Source organism: Triticum dicoccoides, chromosome 3B, assembly GCF_002162155.2.
Source record: "Triticum dicoccoides isolate Atlit2015 ecotype Zavitan chromosome 3B, WEW_v2.0, whole genome shotgun sequence".
Taxonomy (NCBI): Eukaryota; Viridiplantae; Streptophyta; class Magnoliopsida; order Poales; family Poaceae; genus Triticum; species Triticum dicoccoides.
In genome coordinates this window covers 249,842,541-249,857,517 of record NC_041385.1, presented here as the reverse complement: position 1 = coordinate 249,857,517, position 14,977 = coordinate 249,842,541, and positions in this window count along the sequence as shown.

Here is a 14,977-nt window from a genome sequence, read left to right as displayed (position 1 = left end):
ACTATGCAAAATGGTCCAATGAATCTTGGTGCTAATTTTCCTTTAATCTTAAACCGTTGCAATCCTCTCATCGGGGATACTCTCAAGTATACGAATTCACCGGGTTCGAAGCTGACCCTACGATGTTTCTGATCATAATAACTTTTCTGTCGACTTTGAGCGGTCTTAAGTCGGTCCCTGATTAGCTTGACTTTTTCCTCGGCTTCTCTGAGCATATCTGGTCCGAAGATGCGGCTGTCTCCGGTCTCTGACCAATTTAATGGGGTACGACATCTCCTTCCGTATAGGGCTTCGAAAGGAGCCATTTGCAGGCTGGCCTGGTAACTGTTGTTGTATGCGAACTCGGCATATGGCAGGCTGTCCTCCCAACTGGTTCCATAGGTGAGGACACATGCTCTCAGCATGTCTTCTAAAACCTGGTTTACGCGTTCTGTTTGTCCATCAGTCTGTGGATGGTACGCGGTACTGAAGGCTAGTTGGGTTCCCAGAGCCTGTTGTAATTGCTCCCAAAATCTTGAGACGAACTGAGTGCCTCTGTCGGAAATTATAGTCTTCGGGACACTGTGCAGACAGACTATGCGGGAAAGATAAATCCTGGCAAGCCTCTGAGTGGTGTAGGTTGTCTTCACTGGAATAAAGTGTGCTACTTTGGTCAACCTGTCAGTGATGACCCATATGGCATCATTCCCGTGTCGTGACCGAGGTAATCCGACAATAAAATCCATCCCTATTTCATCCCATTTCCACTCAGGTATTTTGTTAGGTTGCAGTAGTCCGGCTGGTCTCTGATGTTCAGCTTTTATGCGTTGACATGAGTCGCAACATGCAATGAAAGCGGCTATGTCCCTCTTCATACCGTGCCACCAAAATCTTTCCTGAATATCCTTATACATTTTGGTTCCTCCAGGGTGGATCGAATATGGAGTGGTGTGTGCTTCAGTTAAAACTTGCTGTTTAAGGTCTTCTATGTTTGGCACGCATAGCCTTTCTCCGTACCATAATATTCCTTCATTGTCTATGACAAATTCCGAGGCCTTTCCCATACTCAACTTCCTTTTAATTCCTTCAATGCTGGGGTGACCGGACTGAGCCTCTTTAATTTTCTCCACAAGGTGTGGTTGTATTTCCAAGTTTGATATGGTGCCTTCTGCTACCATTATCAAGTTGAGCTTGACAAATTCTTGATGGAATTCGGGCCTCAAGCTGTGCAGATAGTTCCCGTCGGAGCTGGGGTTCCGACTCAGGGCATCGGCCACTACGTTTGCTTTCCCTGGATGGTAATGGATACCAACATCATAATCCTTTACCAATTCCAACCAGCGGCGTTGCCGTAAATTTAGTTCTGGCTGCGTAAAAATGTATTTGAGGCTCTTGTGATCCGTATATATCTCACATCGATTCCCAAGTAGAAAATGCCTCCATTCCTTGAGTGCATGAATAACTGCTGCCATTTCTAAATCATGAGTGGGATAATTTTCCTCGTGTTTGCGAAGTTGCCTTGAAGCGTAGGCGACAACCTTGCCTTCTTGCATCAACACGCATCCGAGACCCTTTCTGGATGCGTCACAAAATACTTCAAAATTCTTGTGTATATCGGGTACAATTAATACTGGTGCTGTTGTTAATTTCCGCTTTAGCTCTTGGAAACTTTTCTCGCAGGCTTCTGTCCATTCAAACTTCTTATCTTTCTTGAGTAACTGTGTCATAGGCTTGGATAAGGTGGAAAATCCTTCAATAAATCTGCGGTAATACCCTGCCATTCCCAAGAAACTTCGTATGTCTGTTACGCTGGCTGGTGACTTCCAGTCAAGTACGGCCTTGACTTTCTCTGGGTCCACTGCTATACCGTCTTGAGTCAGCACGTGGCCTAGAAAACCTACTTGTCTTAGCCAAAATTCGCACTTGCTGAACTTGGCATACAATTGGTGTTTCCTTAGCTCTCCTAGTACAATCCTGAGATGTTCTGCGTGCTCTTCTGGTGTTTTGGAGTATACCAGAATATCATCGATGAATACTACAACGAATTTGTCCATAAACTTCATAAATACTTTGTTCATGAGGTGAACAAAATATGCCAGGGCGTTAGTTAATCCAAATGGCATCACTGTGAACTCGTACAGTCCATATCTGGAGGTGAATGCTGTTTTGGGGATATCTTCTGTTCGTACCTTCAATTGATGGTATCCTGACCTTAAGTCAATTTTTGAGAATACCTTGGCCTGAGCAAGTTGATCAAACAAATCGTTTATCCTTGGCATCGGGTATTTGTTTTTGACTGTGACCATGTTAAGTGCTCGATAGTCGATACACAATCTCAGCGTTCCATCCTTCTTCTTGGCAAATAAAATTGGTGATCCCCAAGGTGAGGAGCTGGCCCGAATGTATCCTTTATCCAGTAATTCCTTTATTTGCTTCTTCAATTCGATCAACTCGGATGGTGCCATTCTGTATGGTTTCTTGTATATGGGGGTGGTTCCTGGTGCTAGCTCAATGCGGAATTCTATTTCTCGATCTGGTGGCATGCCTGGCAGCTCTTCAGGGAATACATCTGGAAATTCACACACTACTGGAACCTTGTTTAGCTCAGAAATGTCCACCTTATTTAATCTCGGTTGCCGGGGTCTTTTTCCTTCCTTGGCTGATACTCTTATTGTCTTCCCTTGGTGGTGTGTGAGAATCACGGTCCTGTTGAAACAATCGATAAAACCTTTATTGGTGGTTAGCCAATCCATCCCTAGGATGACATCCAGTCCTTTATTTTCCAATACAATAAGATTTGCGTAAAACTCCAATCCTTCAAACTCAATGACCACATTCTGACAGTAATTCTGAGAAACTTGCTGAATCCCGGGGGACTTGATTATTATGGATTTCTCCAAAGGAAGCATCGAAAAATTATTTTGCAAAGCAAAACTTTTCGAGATGAAAGAGTGAGAAGCTCCAGAATCAAACAAAACCATTGCAGGTATTGTGTTGACAGGAAACGTACCGAGTACGATATCCGAAGCATTTTGTGCCTCCTCTTTGGTTACGTGGTTCAGATGACCCTTCATGTGGTTATTGTTGGGATTGAAATTGTTTCGTTTGGGTGCTGAATTATTTCCGCCGTTGTTCGGCTTTGGGGTTGAGTTCCTTGGCTTGGGGCACTGTTTGGCATAGTGCCCTTCTTCTCCACAAGCGTAACAAGTAACGCCGGGGCGATAGGTGAATTCCTTGTCCCTTGCATGAAAATTCTTGATTGGGCGTGAGACATTGGATGAGAATTTGGGTGTCCCACCCTTTTTAAAATCTATCTTGCTTCGGTGATTGCGAGTGTGGTTAGTCTGGTCCCTTTTTCGCTTGCGGATATCTTCCAGACTGCGTCTCTCATTTTTCAAAGTAATGGCCTTGTCCACCAGCGTTTTAAAATCAGGAAAAGTGTGCACGACCAGTTGGCATTTAAGTGCGGGTGCCAGACCGTCAAGGAATTTCTCCATCTTCTTGATTTCAGTCATACGCTCTTCATTGGCGTAGCAGGACAATAGAGTAAATTGACTGTTGTAATCTGACACTGTCATGTTCCTTTGTTTGAGGTCATCAAATTCTCTCTTCTTGATTTTCATAATACTCTTAGGAATATGTGCACCACGGAAACCTTCCTTGAAATCATCCCAGGTTATGTCATTTTCGTTGGGATGCATGTGCAGAAAATTCTCCCACCACGATGCGGCTGCTCCTGTGAGATAGTGCGGAGCATATAATACCTTCTCGGGGTCTGAACATTTTGCAATAATTAATTTCCTCTCCATATCTCGAAGCCAGTCCTCGGCTTCAAGAGGCTTGTCAGTGTGAAAAAATGTTTGAGGACGTGTCCTCTGTAGCTCCGATAACTTGGAGTGCTGTTGATACTGTCCATGGTGATTTCCCATGTTGATGACTTGGTTCATTATTTCACGATGTTGTTGCTGACTCTGTTCATAAAGGCGGCACATTTGTGAAAGTGCCGATTCATTTCCCGGTTGGCTAGACTGTCCCTGAGTGAACTCGTTGCTGGGTTGTGCATTATAATCTTCCTCTGATGGAATTGGCATGGAGCGAGTCCAAGGACGAGACATTTTTCACTCTGGGGATATATTTTGTAAAACCCATAAGAAAAGAGGAAAAAGTCGCAAAAACAAATCCATAAAATGCATAAAGCTGGCAGATAGAATTAAATAACTCAGCTTACTTAAGAAAAACAAATCGACTTGCGCACGGAGAAGGACTGCTCATTACATATCTTACACGCGGGCGGTAATTATACAATACATCACTCAGGATATGCGTACATAATCCTGACATGTTATTTAGGCTAGTGCACTTCTCCAGATCCTACATGATGCGCAAACAGGCTACTTCTCACAACCTATGTACATATCTTACAAAGCGGCACATTACATGGCAGCTAAGCGTACTCAGGCAGAAATGTTGACGACCTCCCTTGCCCTGCCGAGGGCGAGGCGTAGCGAGGTTGGGGACTCGACCTCCTCCTCGCTAATGGGCTCCATATGTGTAGTGTTGCGCAGAGCGGGCGGAGCGGTTGCCAGGGGTGGAGCAACACGTACAGGAGTGGGCGCGAAGGTTGGTGTAGTATGCGCTGGAGTGGGTGCAATGACTTGGTTAAATTCTTCGGTAGAAGGCAGACGACGAGCAGGCGTAAAAGATGCTGATGACGAGACAAAAGTCAGTGGCGGTGCGATTGGTAGGAGTTCCCTCCTGTTGGCAGCACAGCCATGAACGGAGTCCATGCGGGTAGCTACGAAGTCGTCCACCAGGTTGTCGTAGGCTGCTTCCAGGGCCCGGAGATACTCAATGAGCATCTCAAAAGCCTCGTCTCGTTCTCCTCTGGGGCAGGAGTATGCGTAGTGACAGGTGTAAGGCACATGGCACGGAAGATAACGGTAACGACGAGTCCTCATCACGGGGAGGACATCCCTGAGACGAGCTATCGCCTCGCGGCTGCCATCTGCATAGCATGCCTCTCCGTAGGCATGGCTCTTCCCACGAACCGGAAGCGGCGTAACTCACCACGCCCTCCCTTGAACTGCACCGCGGCCTGGTGCATGGTCAGACTGTCGTTGACTCGGTGCTGGCAGAGTGTGAAGACTGGGCGCACGGATGGCCCCATCGCGACCTGAACGATGAAAGAAAGAAGCTTGACGAACCCATCGGGCATGTTGGCGAAGGTCTGAGACTCGCAGCTATTGTCGGCCATCTACAAAAGTAGGCAAAAATTCTGCATGGTCAGATCATAAATTTATGCTGACTGACAGAAAATGACTACCATTGCCAAAAATATAAATTAGCTCTATCAGGCTAATAAACAATTAGCGATCGCACCTAGTGGCTTCCTACAGTCAGCCTGGCTCTGGTACCAAGCTTGTCACGACCGGTTTTCCAATAAAAATATTTATTGATAAACCAGTCTTTTGAGTCCACTATGAGAGAAATCCTCCACACTGGCAGACAAATTCTTGATACAATAAGCCAGTAGCATAAAATATATTACAGGGTCGAACTACGGTTGCTCAACCAAATTATTACAAGCACGCCAATAATCATACATAATGGCGGACAGAACACAGTGGTGTGGAGACATACTACTGACTCAAGGATAGGCTGGTGGTGGAAAAACACAGCGGGGAGAGAAATACAAGACTCTACGTCTGTCATCTCATCGAGCGTCGAGGAGAGCTCGATGAATTTATTTGGTAGCGGAAGCGGATATAAAACAGTGGCCAAATCCAGGGTCGCACGAGACTGACTGGGACTCCTCTAAGTGTCGGACTCGCTATCGAACTCTTCATCCATGAGATCGCCTTCGTCAGCATCTGGCCAAATCAACAAGCCAGTGAGTACTTTGAAAGTACTCGCAAGACAGTTCGGACGTAAGATATAACAAATGCATGCATGGATGCAACATGATTAATTCATTAATGCACAATAAATAAAATTGGCATAACGGGTGAATAAAAAGGGAAAACGGCGGTAGTCCGCCTGAAATTCCACAGAACATAAATAAGGATCGATCGGGTGTCTGAAGCGACGCCTCGAAGGGTGAACAAAAAAAAATAAGGAAATGATGCCACAGTCGGGCATCTTAGCGACACCACATAAAGGGCTTTTTAAAAGAAATGCCACGGTCGGACGTCTGAGCGACATCGCAGAAAGGGCTTTAAAAGAAATGCCACAGTCGCACGTCTGAGCGACATCGCAGAAAGGGCTTTAAAAGAAATGCCACAGTCGGACGTCTGAGCGACATCGCAGAAAGGGCTTTAAAAGAAATGCCACAGTCGGACGTCTGAGCGACATCGCAGAAAGGGCTTTAAAAGAAATGCCACAGTCGGACGTCTGAGCGACATCACAAAAAGGGCTTTAAAAGAAATGCCACAGTCGGACGTCTGAGCGACATCGCAGAAAGGGCTTTAAAAGAAATGCCACAGTCGGACGTCTGAGCGACATCACATAAAGGGCTTTTATTCACAAGTACGTAATACTCATAATAAACATTCAATTCATGAAAACAAACGGGTCAGTCCATCCACAGGAGTGATCATTTAACCGGACTTAGCACTCATGCGATTCACCGGAGTCTCTGTCATCAAAGCTGACAATTGATTAGGATAAGAAGGAACGAAACTTGACATGGAAGAGATGATTTGGAGGAATATATGACTCTGCATAGTTTGTACAAAATTTTTCCCACAGTCAATGGATTTCCGTAGTCACGAAGGACTAGTTCCGTTTATGGTATTTCAGAAGAAAACACAGCTAACCGGTACACACCCATCCTACCTCTCGATGCTAGGAATCACCCTAGTCATCGTCCAAGAAAAACTTTTGAGACGGGGAGATCACAATCTCGAATAGCATGGGATCAAATTTATATACGCGCGCTCTAAGGGGTGCCCCCCTCTCGGTCCCAACCGGAAACACCCATGCCCCCTGACCGGATGACTGGCTTTAATCCAGGGCCATGGAACCATCATCACGGCCTCTCCTCTTTGGTGTGTACCATGAAAGCGGTTTGAAACTTACTAAACCATATTCCTTGCGGAAAACATGTGGTAGTACAAGGAAGGAAATGATAGGTACTGGACCGATATGGTTTGACACTGAAGTCACATAGTCTGGCGTAAGACTGGCATGCTACGACACTGCCGTCGTACCCATCCTCATGCCAACACATGGCCATTCATATTCACATTCATCCACGTATGGATCATCGAACTCACTTACCTCCTTATCACATAAGATAACGTTCATCGGTATACTCACCGGCATGCCATGAAACTAACTAAATGCAAAACATGCCAAGACACTCATCATATCAAAAGTTCAAACATGCTTGCCTGGTTCAGAGTAGTCGGAGCCTAGCTCGGTGAAGTTCGCGGCTCCGTCTAAAAGTTATAAGGGTTTTTGTCCAGGCACAGAAGGTTTAAAGAAAATATATGCGCTAATGTAAATACCAAGGAGAGCACAGAAGGTAAACCAAATATTTTTCAAATAAATCTGATAAAAAACTAGACAAAATTTTAAAGAGAACAGAAAAAGAATCAATCAAAAATACTTTTCTGACTAAAAGTTATAAGGGTTTTTGTCCAGGGACTTATCTGTAATGAAACAGAAGATTTCCAGGGGCTAGTTTATAAAAGCAGAAAACGCTTCGGTAGCGATTACGCCAGCCCGAAGAGAAAACGTATTTGGCAGAAGGCGTTTTCAGATAACGCTTCGTTTAGAAAGGACAGAGAGGCTGACAGCGGGTCCCACTTGTCATGTTTAAATTTTCAAATGGGAGGGACGAGGCTCGTCGGCGCCCGAGAGCTGCTGTGGTCGCCGGCGGCGATCCACGGTGAGGCATGGGGATCAGAGGTTACCAATGTGCTCACCGTGTCCTTCCGCAACGGTGGGTGGTGGTGTTGGTCGCCGGTGAGCAGCACGTCGACGGCGGTCTCAACTCCGGCGGACGGTGGTTCGGGCGTGGATGGAGCTCGTCGGAGAGGGCTGCAAAGATTAAATTGAGGTGGGGGTTAGACTACTGGGTGCAAGAGAGGGCTACGGACGAGGTTTGGGCGCCGGAGGTGGCCTCACCGAAGTGAATCGAGCTGGAGGCCGAGGCGGATCGGGGCGGCCGGAGCTGGGGAAGGAGACCTCCTCGAGGTCCCCCTAGTGGCCTGGCGGGGCTTTGGTGAGGAGTGGTGATGCTGCGTGCACGAGGGTGAGCTCGGGGCCCTTTTTATAGGCGGCCCGAGGCGGTTGCCGTGAACGGAGGTTTCCGGCGAGCGATTACGGTGGCGCAGTGCTCGGTCGGGGTGGTTAGGGGGTCGAGCGTCATCACGGAGGTTCAAAGGGTCCGTTTTTGTGCTAAGCTGGCCGGGGTTTGGGTGTTAAGGGCGAGCTCGACGGAACGGGGTGGTGCGGGCCCGTCGGTGGCAGAGAGCGCGCTCCGTGCGTGCTGCGCCACGGCGACGGTGCCGCATGCGTGCGCTGGCACGGAGAAGGCCACGCGGAGCCACCAGAGGATTTGGGCGGCGCCGAACGGCGTTGCGCCGCCGTTCTCCTCCCTGTCGGCCGTAACGGGGAGCCGGCCGCCGCAATACACGCCGGCGCAGGCGGGCCAGGGCGCCACCGACGCCAGGGTCGCGCCAAGTGCGCGTGTGAAGCTTCAGACAAGCAAGCGAGGCCGCGAGCAACGTGCCAAGTGCACTGTGGCCGCGTGACTGAAACTGTCCAAACTGAAAACTGAATTTTCTGAACTTTGAACAGTAACAATACCCACCAGGTGTTCGACCGAATGATCCAAGCATGTAGGGATTTTTCCTTGAGCTGATTTTTGGTGGAGTGGCTTCTCTTTGCTCAAATAGGCTGCCTGAATTTTGGTGGAATTTTTGGAGGAGTGTAGATATGAATTTCACCAAATTTGGCAAATCTGGTCCAAACTTGCAGAGACTAAATTTTGAAAATTTTGAAAAGAGGAGGAGTGGATCAAGATGGTTCTGGGTTGTGGGTTCAAAGGACAATCCAGGAGAATTGGTTTGAGGTCAAAACTCAATTGCAATAGGGCACTTGCTTTGAAAATCTCTTAGGCTCCAAATAATTTTCAGAATTGAATTGAGGGGAAAAATAATTAGAATAAAATCCAAAACCAGTTTGGATTAGTTGGGACAGAGAATTTAGGTTGATCACAAGTTGTACGGGAGGTTTTGGAGGGGTTTTACCACATGGGCAAGAATGCCAAGTCATGGTGGTTCCAAGATATGAAAATCCCAAATTTCATGGAGTTTCTTTTTTTTAAAAGAAAAAGATTAAACTCCCAAATTTTTTTTTTGAGAGAGAGCCAACAGAGAAGAAGTTTCAAAAGGTCAAACACCAAAGTTTGAAGCAAGAACAAAAACCTTGCCAAAGGAAAGAGAGTTTCTTAAGAGGAAGGTTTTCTGGAAAATTTTAAATGGCCTCTTTTCAAAAACCACAAAGTTTTTTTTTTGCTGAAAACCAAAGTAAAAATTTTGGAGTGTCACAAAGGCTCCAAGATGAGATCTCACGGATACAGAAGGTTATGGTGGTGGAAATTGTGTTTCGTTGGCTCCCTGGATGTTTTCGGGGTACGTAGGCTTATATAGGAGGAAGAAGTACATCGGTGGACGCCCGAGGGGCCCACGAGACAGGGGGCACGCCCTATAGGGGGGCCCTCCTATCTCGTGAAAGCTTCGGCTGCTTCTTGACTTGCACTCCAAGTCCTCTGGATCACGTTCATTCAAAAAATCATGTTCCCGAAGGTTTCATTCCGTTTGGACTCCGTTTGATATTCCTTTTCTTCAAAATACTGAAATAGGCACAAAAAAACCAGCAATACGGGTTGGGCCTCCGGTTAGTAGGTTAGTCCCAAAAATTATATAAATGTGTAAAATAAAGCCCATAAACATCGAAAAGGGGTAATATAATAGCATGGAACAATAAAAAATTATATATACGTTGGAGACGTATCAACCACTCTCCAAAAGGTAATAAATGGTGTGTTGATGATGAACTCCTTGCTCTTGTGCTTCAAATGATAGTCTCCCCAACACTCAACTCTCTCTCACAGATTTGGCTATGGTGGAAAGATGATTTGAGTGGAAAGCAACTTGGGGAAGGCTATAAATCAATGTTCAAATGGTAGGAATGGAATCTCTTGATCTCAACACATGAGTAGGTGGATCTATCTCAGAATATGAATGGTGGAAGTGTAGGCATGTTCTGGTGACTCTCTCACAAATGGAGAAGGGGGTGGAGGGGTATATATAGCCTCCACACAAAATCTAACCATTACACATAGATTCCCAAACTCGGTGGGACCGAATCAGCAAACTCGGTCAGACCAATCTAGGTAAAAATGTGAACGTTAGAGTTATCGGTGGGACCGATATAGTCATCTCGGTGAGACTGATATGCTAGGGTTAGGGCATAACGTAATCTCGGTGTGACCGATCGCATAAATTCGGTGGGATCGATTTCAGCAATAGGCACGCAGAGGGTTGGTCAGGCAAACTCAATGGGACCGATTCGCTCACTTTGGTGGGACCGAAGTGTTATGAAAAGGAAACATGGAGTTTGCAGTGCAGACTTGCTGGGAACGATTTGCTCATTTCGGTGTGGCCGAAATGTTACAAAAAGGAAACAGGGAGTTTGCAATCCCATCTTTTAGGTGAGACCGAAGTAACTAGGGTTTGTGGCAGTGACTATGTCAAATGAAACTCGGTGGCATCAGATAGATCAAATCGGTGGTGCCGAATTTGACTTTTAGGTTTAGGACACATGTGGATGTGAGAAAGTGGTTGAGGGTTTTGGAGCATATCACTAAGCATTTTGAGCAAGTAATCCATTAAGCAACACCTCATCCCTTTTTAATAGTATTGGCTTTCCTATGGACTCAATGTGATCTTGGATCACTAAAATGAAGAGTCTTGAGCTTGTTGCCAATATATGTCCTTTGCATTTTGAGGGGTCCACATCTCTAGTCCATGCCATGCCAATCATTGAACTTGCTGAAATGATCATCTTGAAAGAGCATTAGTTCAATGAACTATATGTTGTTAAGAATTACCAAAACCACCCAGGGATTAGTTGCACTTTCAATATACCCCTTTTTGGTAATTGATGACAACATATAGATCAAAGCTTTGACACATGATAATAAGAAAGAAGTATATTGTCACTTTGAGAAGTATGTGATAAGTAAGAGCTCCCCCTAAATTTTGCATTGTTTAAAATTTGCTTTGGATTGCAAATGCACAATCTGTTAGGATCATGGGTTACTCTTTCATGCCACATACAACTTGGTGGAGCGCTCAAAATGATAAGAAATAAGAACAAGCACTCATCACCAAGGAAAAGTGAATGATCATACAAGAGATAGATAATGTCATCATTCAAGCATAAACATAAAGTATGATATGATCAAGCACATGGTCAAACAAGGTATCTCACACAAAAGCATAAAGTAGCTCAACCAAGCAAGAAAAACAAATAAGTAGCAAAAAGAAGCAAATCTCTCTCTCCGAAGCCTATAATCTATACACTTTCTCCCCCTTTGGCAATAAGTTACTAAAAAGCTCAAAAATGCATAGTGCTATGCGTCTCTCTAGGCTTGGTCTATGGAAGGAGGTGTTGAGATGACTCCAAGGACAAAAGCATCACTTGAAGATGTTGGAGCTGGAGGGGTTGCCACTGCAGGGGCAACTCGAGCTGTGGGAGCTATGGCTGCAGGTGCTGAAGCTGTTGCTCTTGTGTCTGGCACTGGCATTGCTGCAGACCTCTGTCCTCTAGGTACTCTGTGGAACACCTGTGTAGTTGCTTTGCCCTTCCTCTCCTCTACTTGTTCCTGGAGCTCTTCAACTGCTGTCTGTATCTCAGTCACTTTCAAGTCCAGATCATAGAATTTTGTCTCAATGATTCTGTCCAAGCTTTCTTAGTTCCGAGTCAGGGTGGCCAGTCCTTTCTCAATCCTCAATGTTGCTTGAATCACATATCCAAGCTGGTCTTGCTTTGACTTGAGAAATACTTCTAAAGCTTCTGCAGCAGTGGGCATCTTTGCTGCTTTCTCTGCTTTGGCTTTCTCCTTATTCTCATGAGCTTCAATTGAAGTGTGATCTTCAGCATCCATGACAACTGTGTTGTCCTCAAAGTCATGCAATAAAGGAAGATGTTATTTGTCCAACAAATACACTCCCTTTTTCATATTGGAATTGATCAGCATTTGAATGTGTGGTGCATACCCACATGATCTTTTCTGGTCACCTGATGTCTTCTTGATTGTCTCAACATCAAGCTCATAACCTTGAACTTTTGTGGCACAACATCAAATAGCTGTAACAAGTTGATGGAATGGCCTTTGATCATCCTGTGACCTCCAGATTTGGTCAACAGAGTGTGCCTTAATATGGTGTTTATGGTGGCCAAACCAGGCAACAAGTAGTAGACTGACCCAAACTTATGTGTCTCCAAGGCCTCATCTGGAATTTCCTTATACATATTGGCCATGGAGTTATGATCCTTCTTCTTCTCAGCATAGAAATCAATGTTATTCTCTTCTTCTTCAGGTGTATTTATGATCTTGGCCCATTCATCAATTGTAAATTGGTGCCTCTGACCTTCAGTCATCCGCACAATCCTTCCATCAGGATAAAAATAAGCTGTTGAGTAGAATTGCATAATGAGCTCATCATTCCACTTTGTCAACTCTTGACCAACAAAGTCATCAACACCATTGGCCTTAAAGCTGTCATGCACTCCTGGGAAATGATCTGAATTTGCATCAATGTATTTCCAATCAACCCATCTCACGTCACTTACAAATCTGTCTCATAAAAATCTTGTTTCTCTTTGGTGTGGAACATGTAGTCCACTACAGTCCTCCTTCTCACAGCATATGGATCTGCTTGTCTCATCTTCTGAGACCTGCATCCTTTCTCTCCTTCATGTTTTCAACAACTGGGTGACTGTCATTATGGTCTGGAATCTTAGGTTTGAGCTTCTTGAGCACTAGGGCTTCAGCATCTTCTGCAGCTTCAGGCACTGGGGCCTTGTTCTTCTTTGTTGCAGGTATGTTCCTAGTGCTTCTCTTTGGAGCTTGAGCTGGAGCTTTGGGGGCTGTATTGGGCTTAGAAGGAGCTACCCCTAACTTGATGGCATCCCCCATCAGCTTCTGTGACTTACCAGTAGGTGCTTGTGCCGCAACCTCTTCTTCCTCTTCCTCCTCACTAGCAGAGTCTCTCCTCATGGATGGATTTCCAAGCACTCTAGCAGTGGTTTTCCTGACTCTCTTCTTCCCTTCTTCACCTGATCTTTGCTCAAGTGAGAATGTCATGGTCTTTTGAGTTGCTCCCCTGGCCTTATACATAGGTACTCTCCTGGCAGGGGCCTTCACATTCTTTCCTGGCTTGGTGGAAGCAGCATCACCATATTCTTTCTTTAGCACTTTCTTCTTTGAGCGGACTTCCTCAAGATCAAAGTCTTCATCTTCAGAGTATAATGTTTTCTTCTTCCTCTGCCTAGTCCGAGCCTTAGGCAGGTTGCTTGGAGTGCTCCTGCTACCTTCATCATAGTTTCCAGAGAGACTAATGCCCTCACTCAAGTCCATCTGCTCCTCTAACTTGTTATGTCTATCACTTTGATCAGACATTCTGCACAGCAAACTGAGAACTGTCCCTGTGAATAGTTGTAGATGAGATAGAGTAGATGAGCATCACAAAGTGCAGAGTTTTTTGCAAAAAGAATGAGTCAAGAACTTAGTTTTAGTTTTCTACGGGAAGCATTTCGGAGCTACCGATTTGTAAAACTCAGTGACACCGAAGCAACTTTGGAGTCTAAACATGTGGAATCAGCTAGACCGGGACACAGTTCGGTGACTCCGAGTTTGCTAGGGTTTCACAAAGTCCTGGTATCGGTCACACCGATTTGCAACTTTTGGTCAGACCGAAAATCACTTGTGCACTGGCCTAAGCCAAATCGGTGGGACCGATTCTTACAATTCGGTCGGTCCGAGATGAGTACGACAAAAACCTAACCCTAAATCTTCAACTGAAATCTAATCAAGAGGATGTTTTCTGTGGATGGATCAATCTCATACTTGGAAAGAAACATGGCATTGCCTTTCTGCTAGGAATAAGAGTAAAAAGATAGCACAAAGAGTTGAGCTCATACCCTAGCTTGGCGATGAGCTCGCTACGGCGGCAACGGAGAGGAGGATTTCCGTTGACGGCGGCGGAGACCAACGGCGGGAGGTCGCTGGCAACGAGAAGACGATCCGGAGACCTAGGCGGCAGAGCGGGACACACACGGGCGAAGAGGTTTTGGAGAAGTTTCCAAATTCTGACCCGTCAGTATATATATCCTGGCACTGCGGTGTGACCGAGTGGGATAACTCGGTGGCACCGAGATGCAGAATCGCAAGCGGTTACTACAACTCGGTGAAACCGAAAAGTTCTAATCGGTTGCACCGAGATTGAAAACTTGATCAACCCAGTGAACTCGGTGTGACCGAAATGGAGGTGTCGGTCAGACCGAAATACACATAGAGGTTTTGGAAGTTTTAAGTCTATGACAAAACGGGACTCTAAGTGCTCCTCACACAGAGGGTTTGAATTTGACTTAGATCAAACTTTGTGATGTAGCATGAATAGAGTTTGAGAAGAGAAAAACATAGATAGCTAGAGGGAGTTCTTAGGCATTCCTGTCCATCCATTTGGCAAAGAGGAGAAAATCCAGACAATCAAAGCAACAAATGGATGTCCTCGAATGAGAAAAGTATGCAACAAACATGCTCACACAATAAAATAGCAAATGAAATATGTGGCAAAGCATGCACAATCACTCGAGCATCTATCAAGCAATTGGTGATGACTAGGTCATCTATATATGAGTATATTGACTTAGGAGTCAAATGAGAACATTTGATCATAGGTCATACTCATCGTTTAAG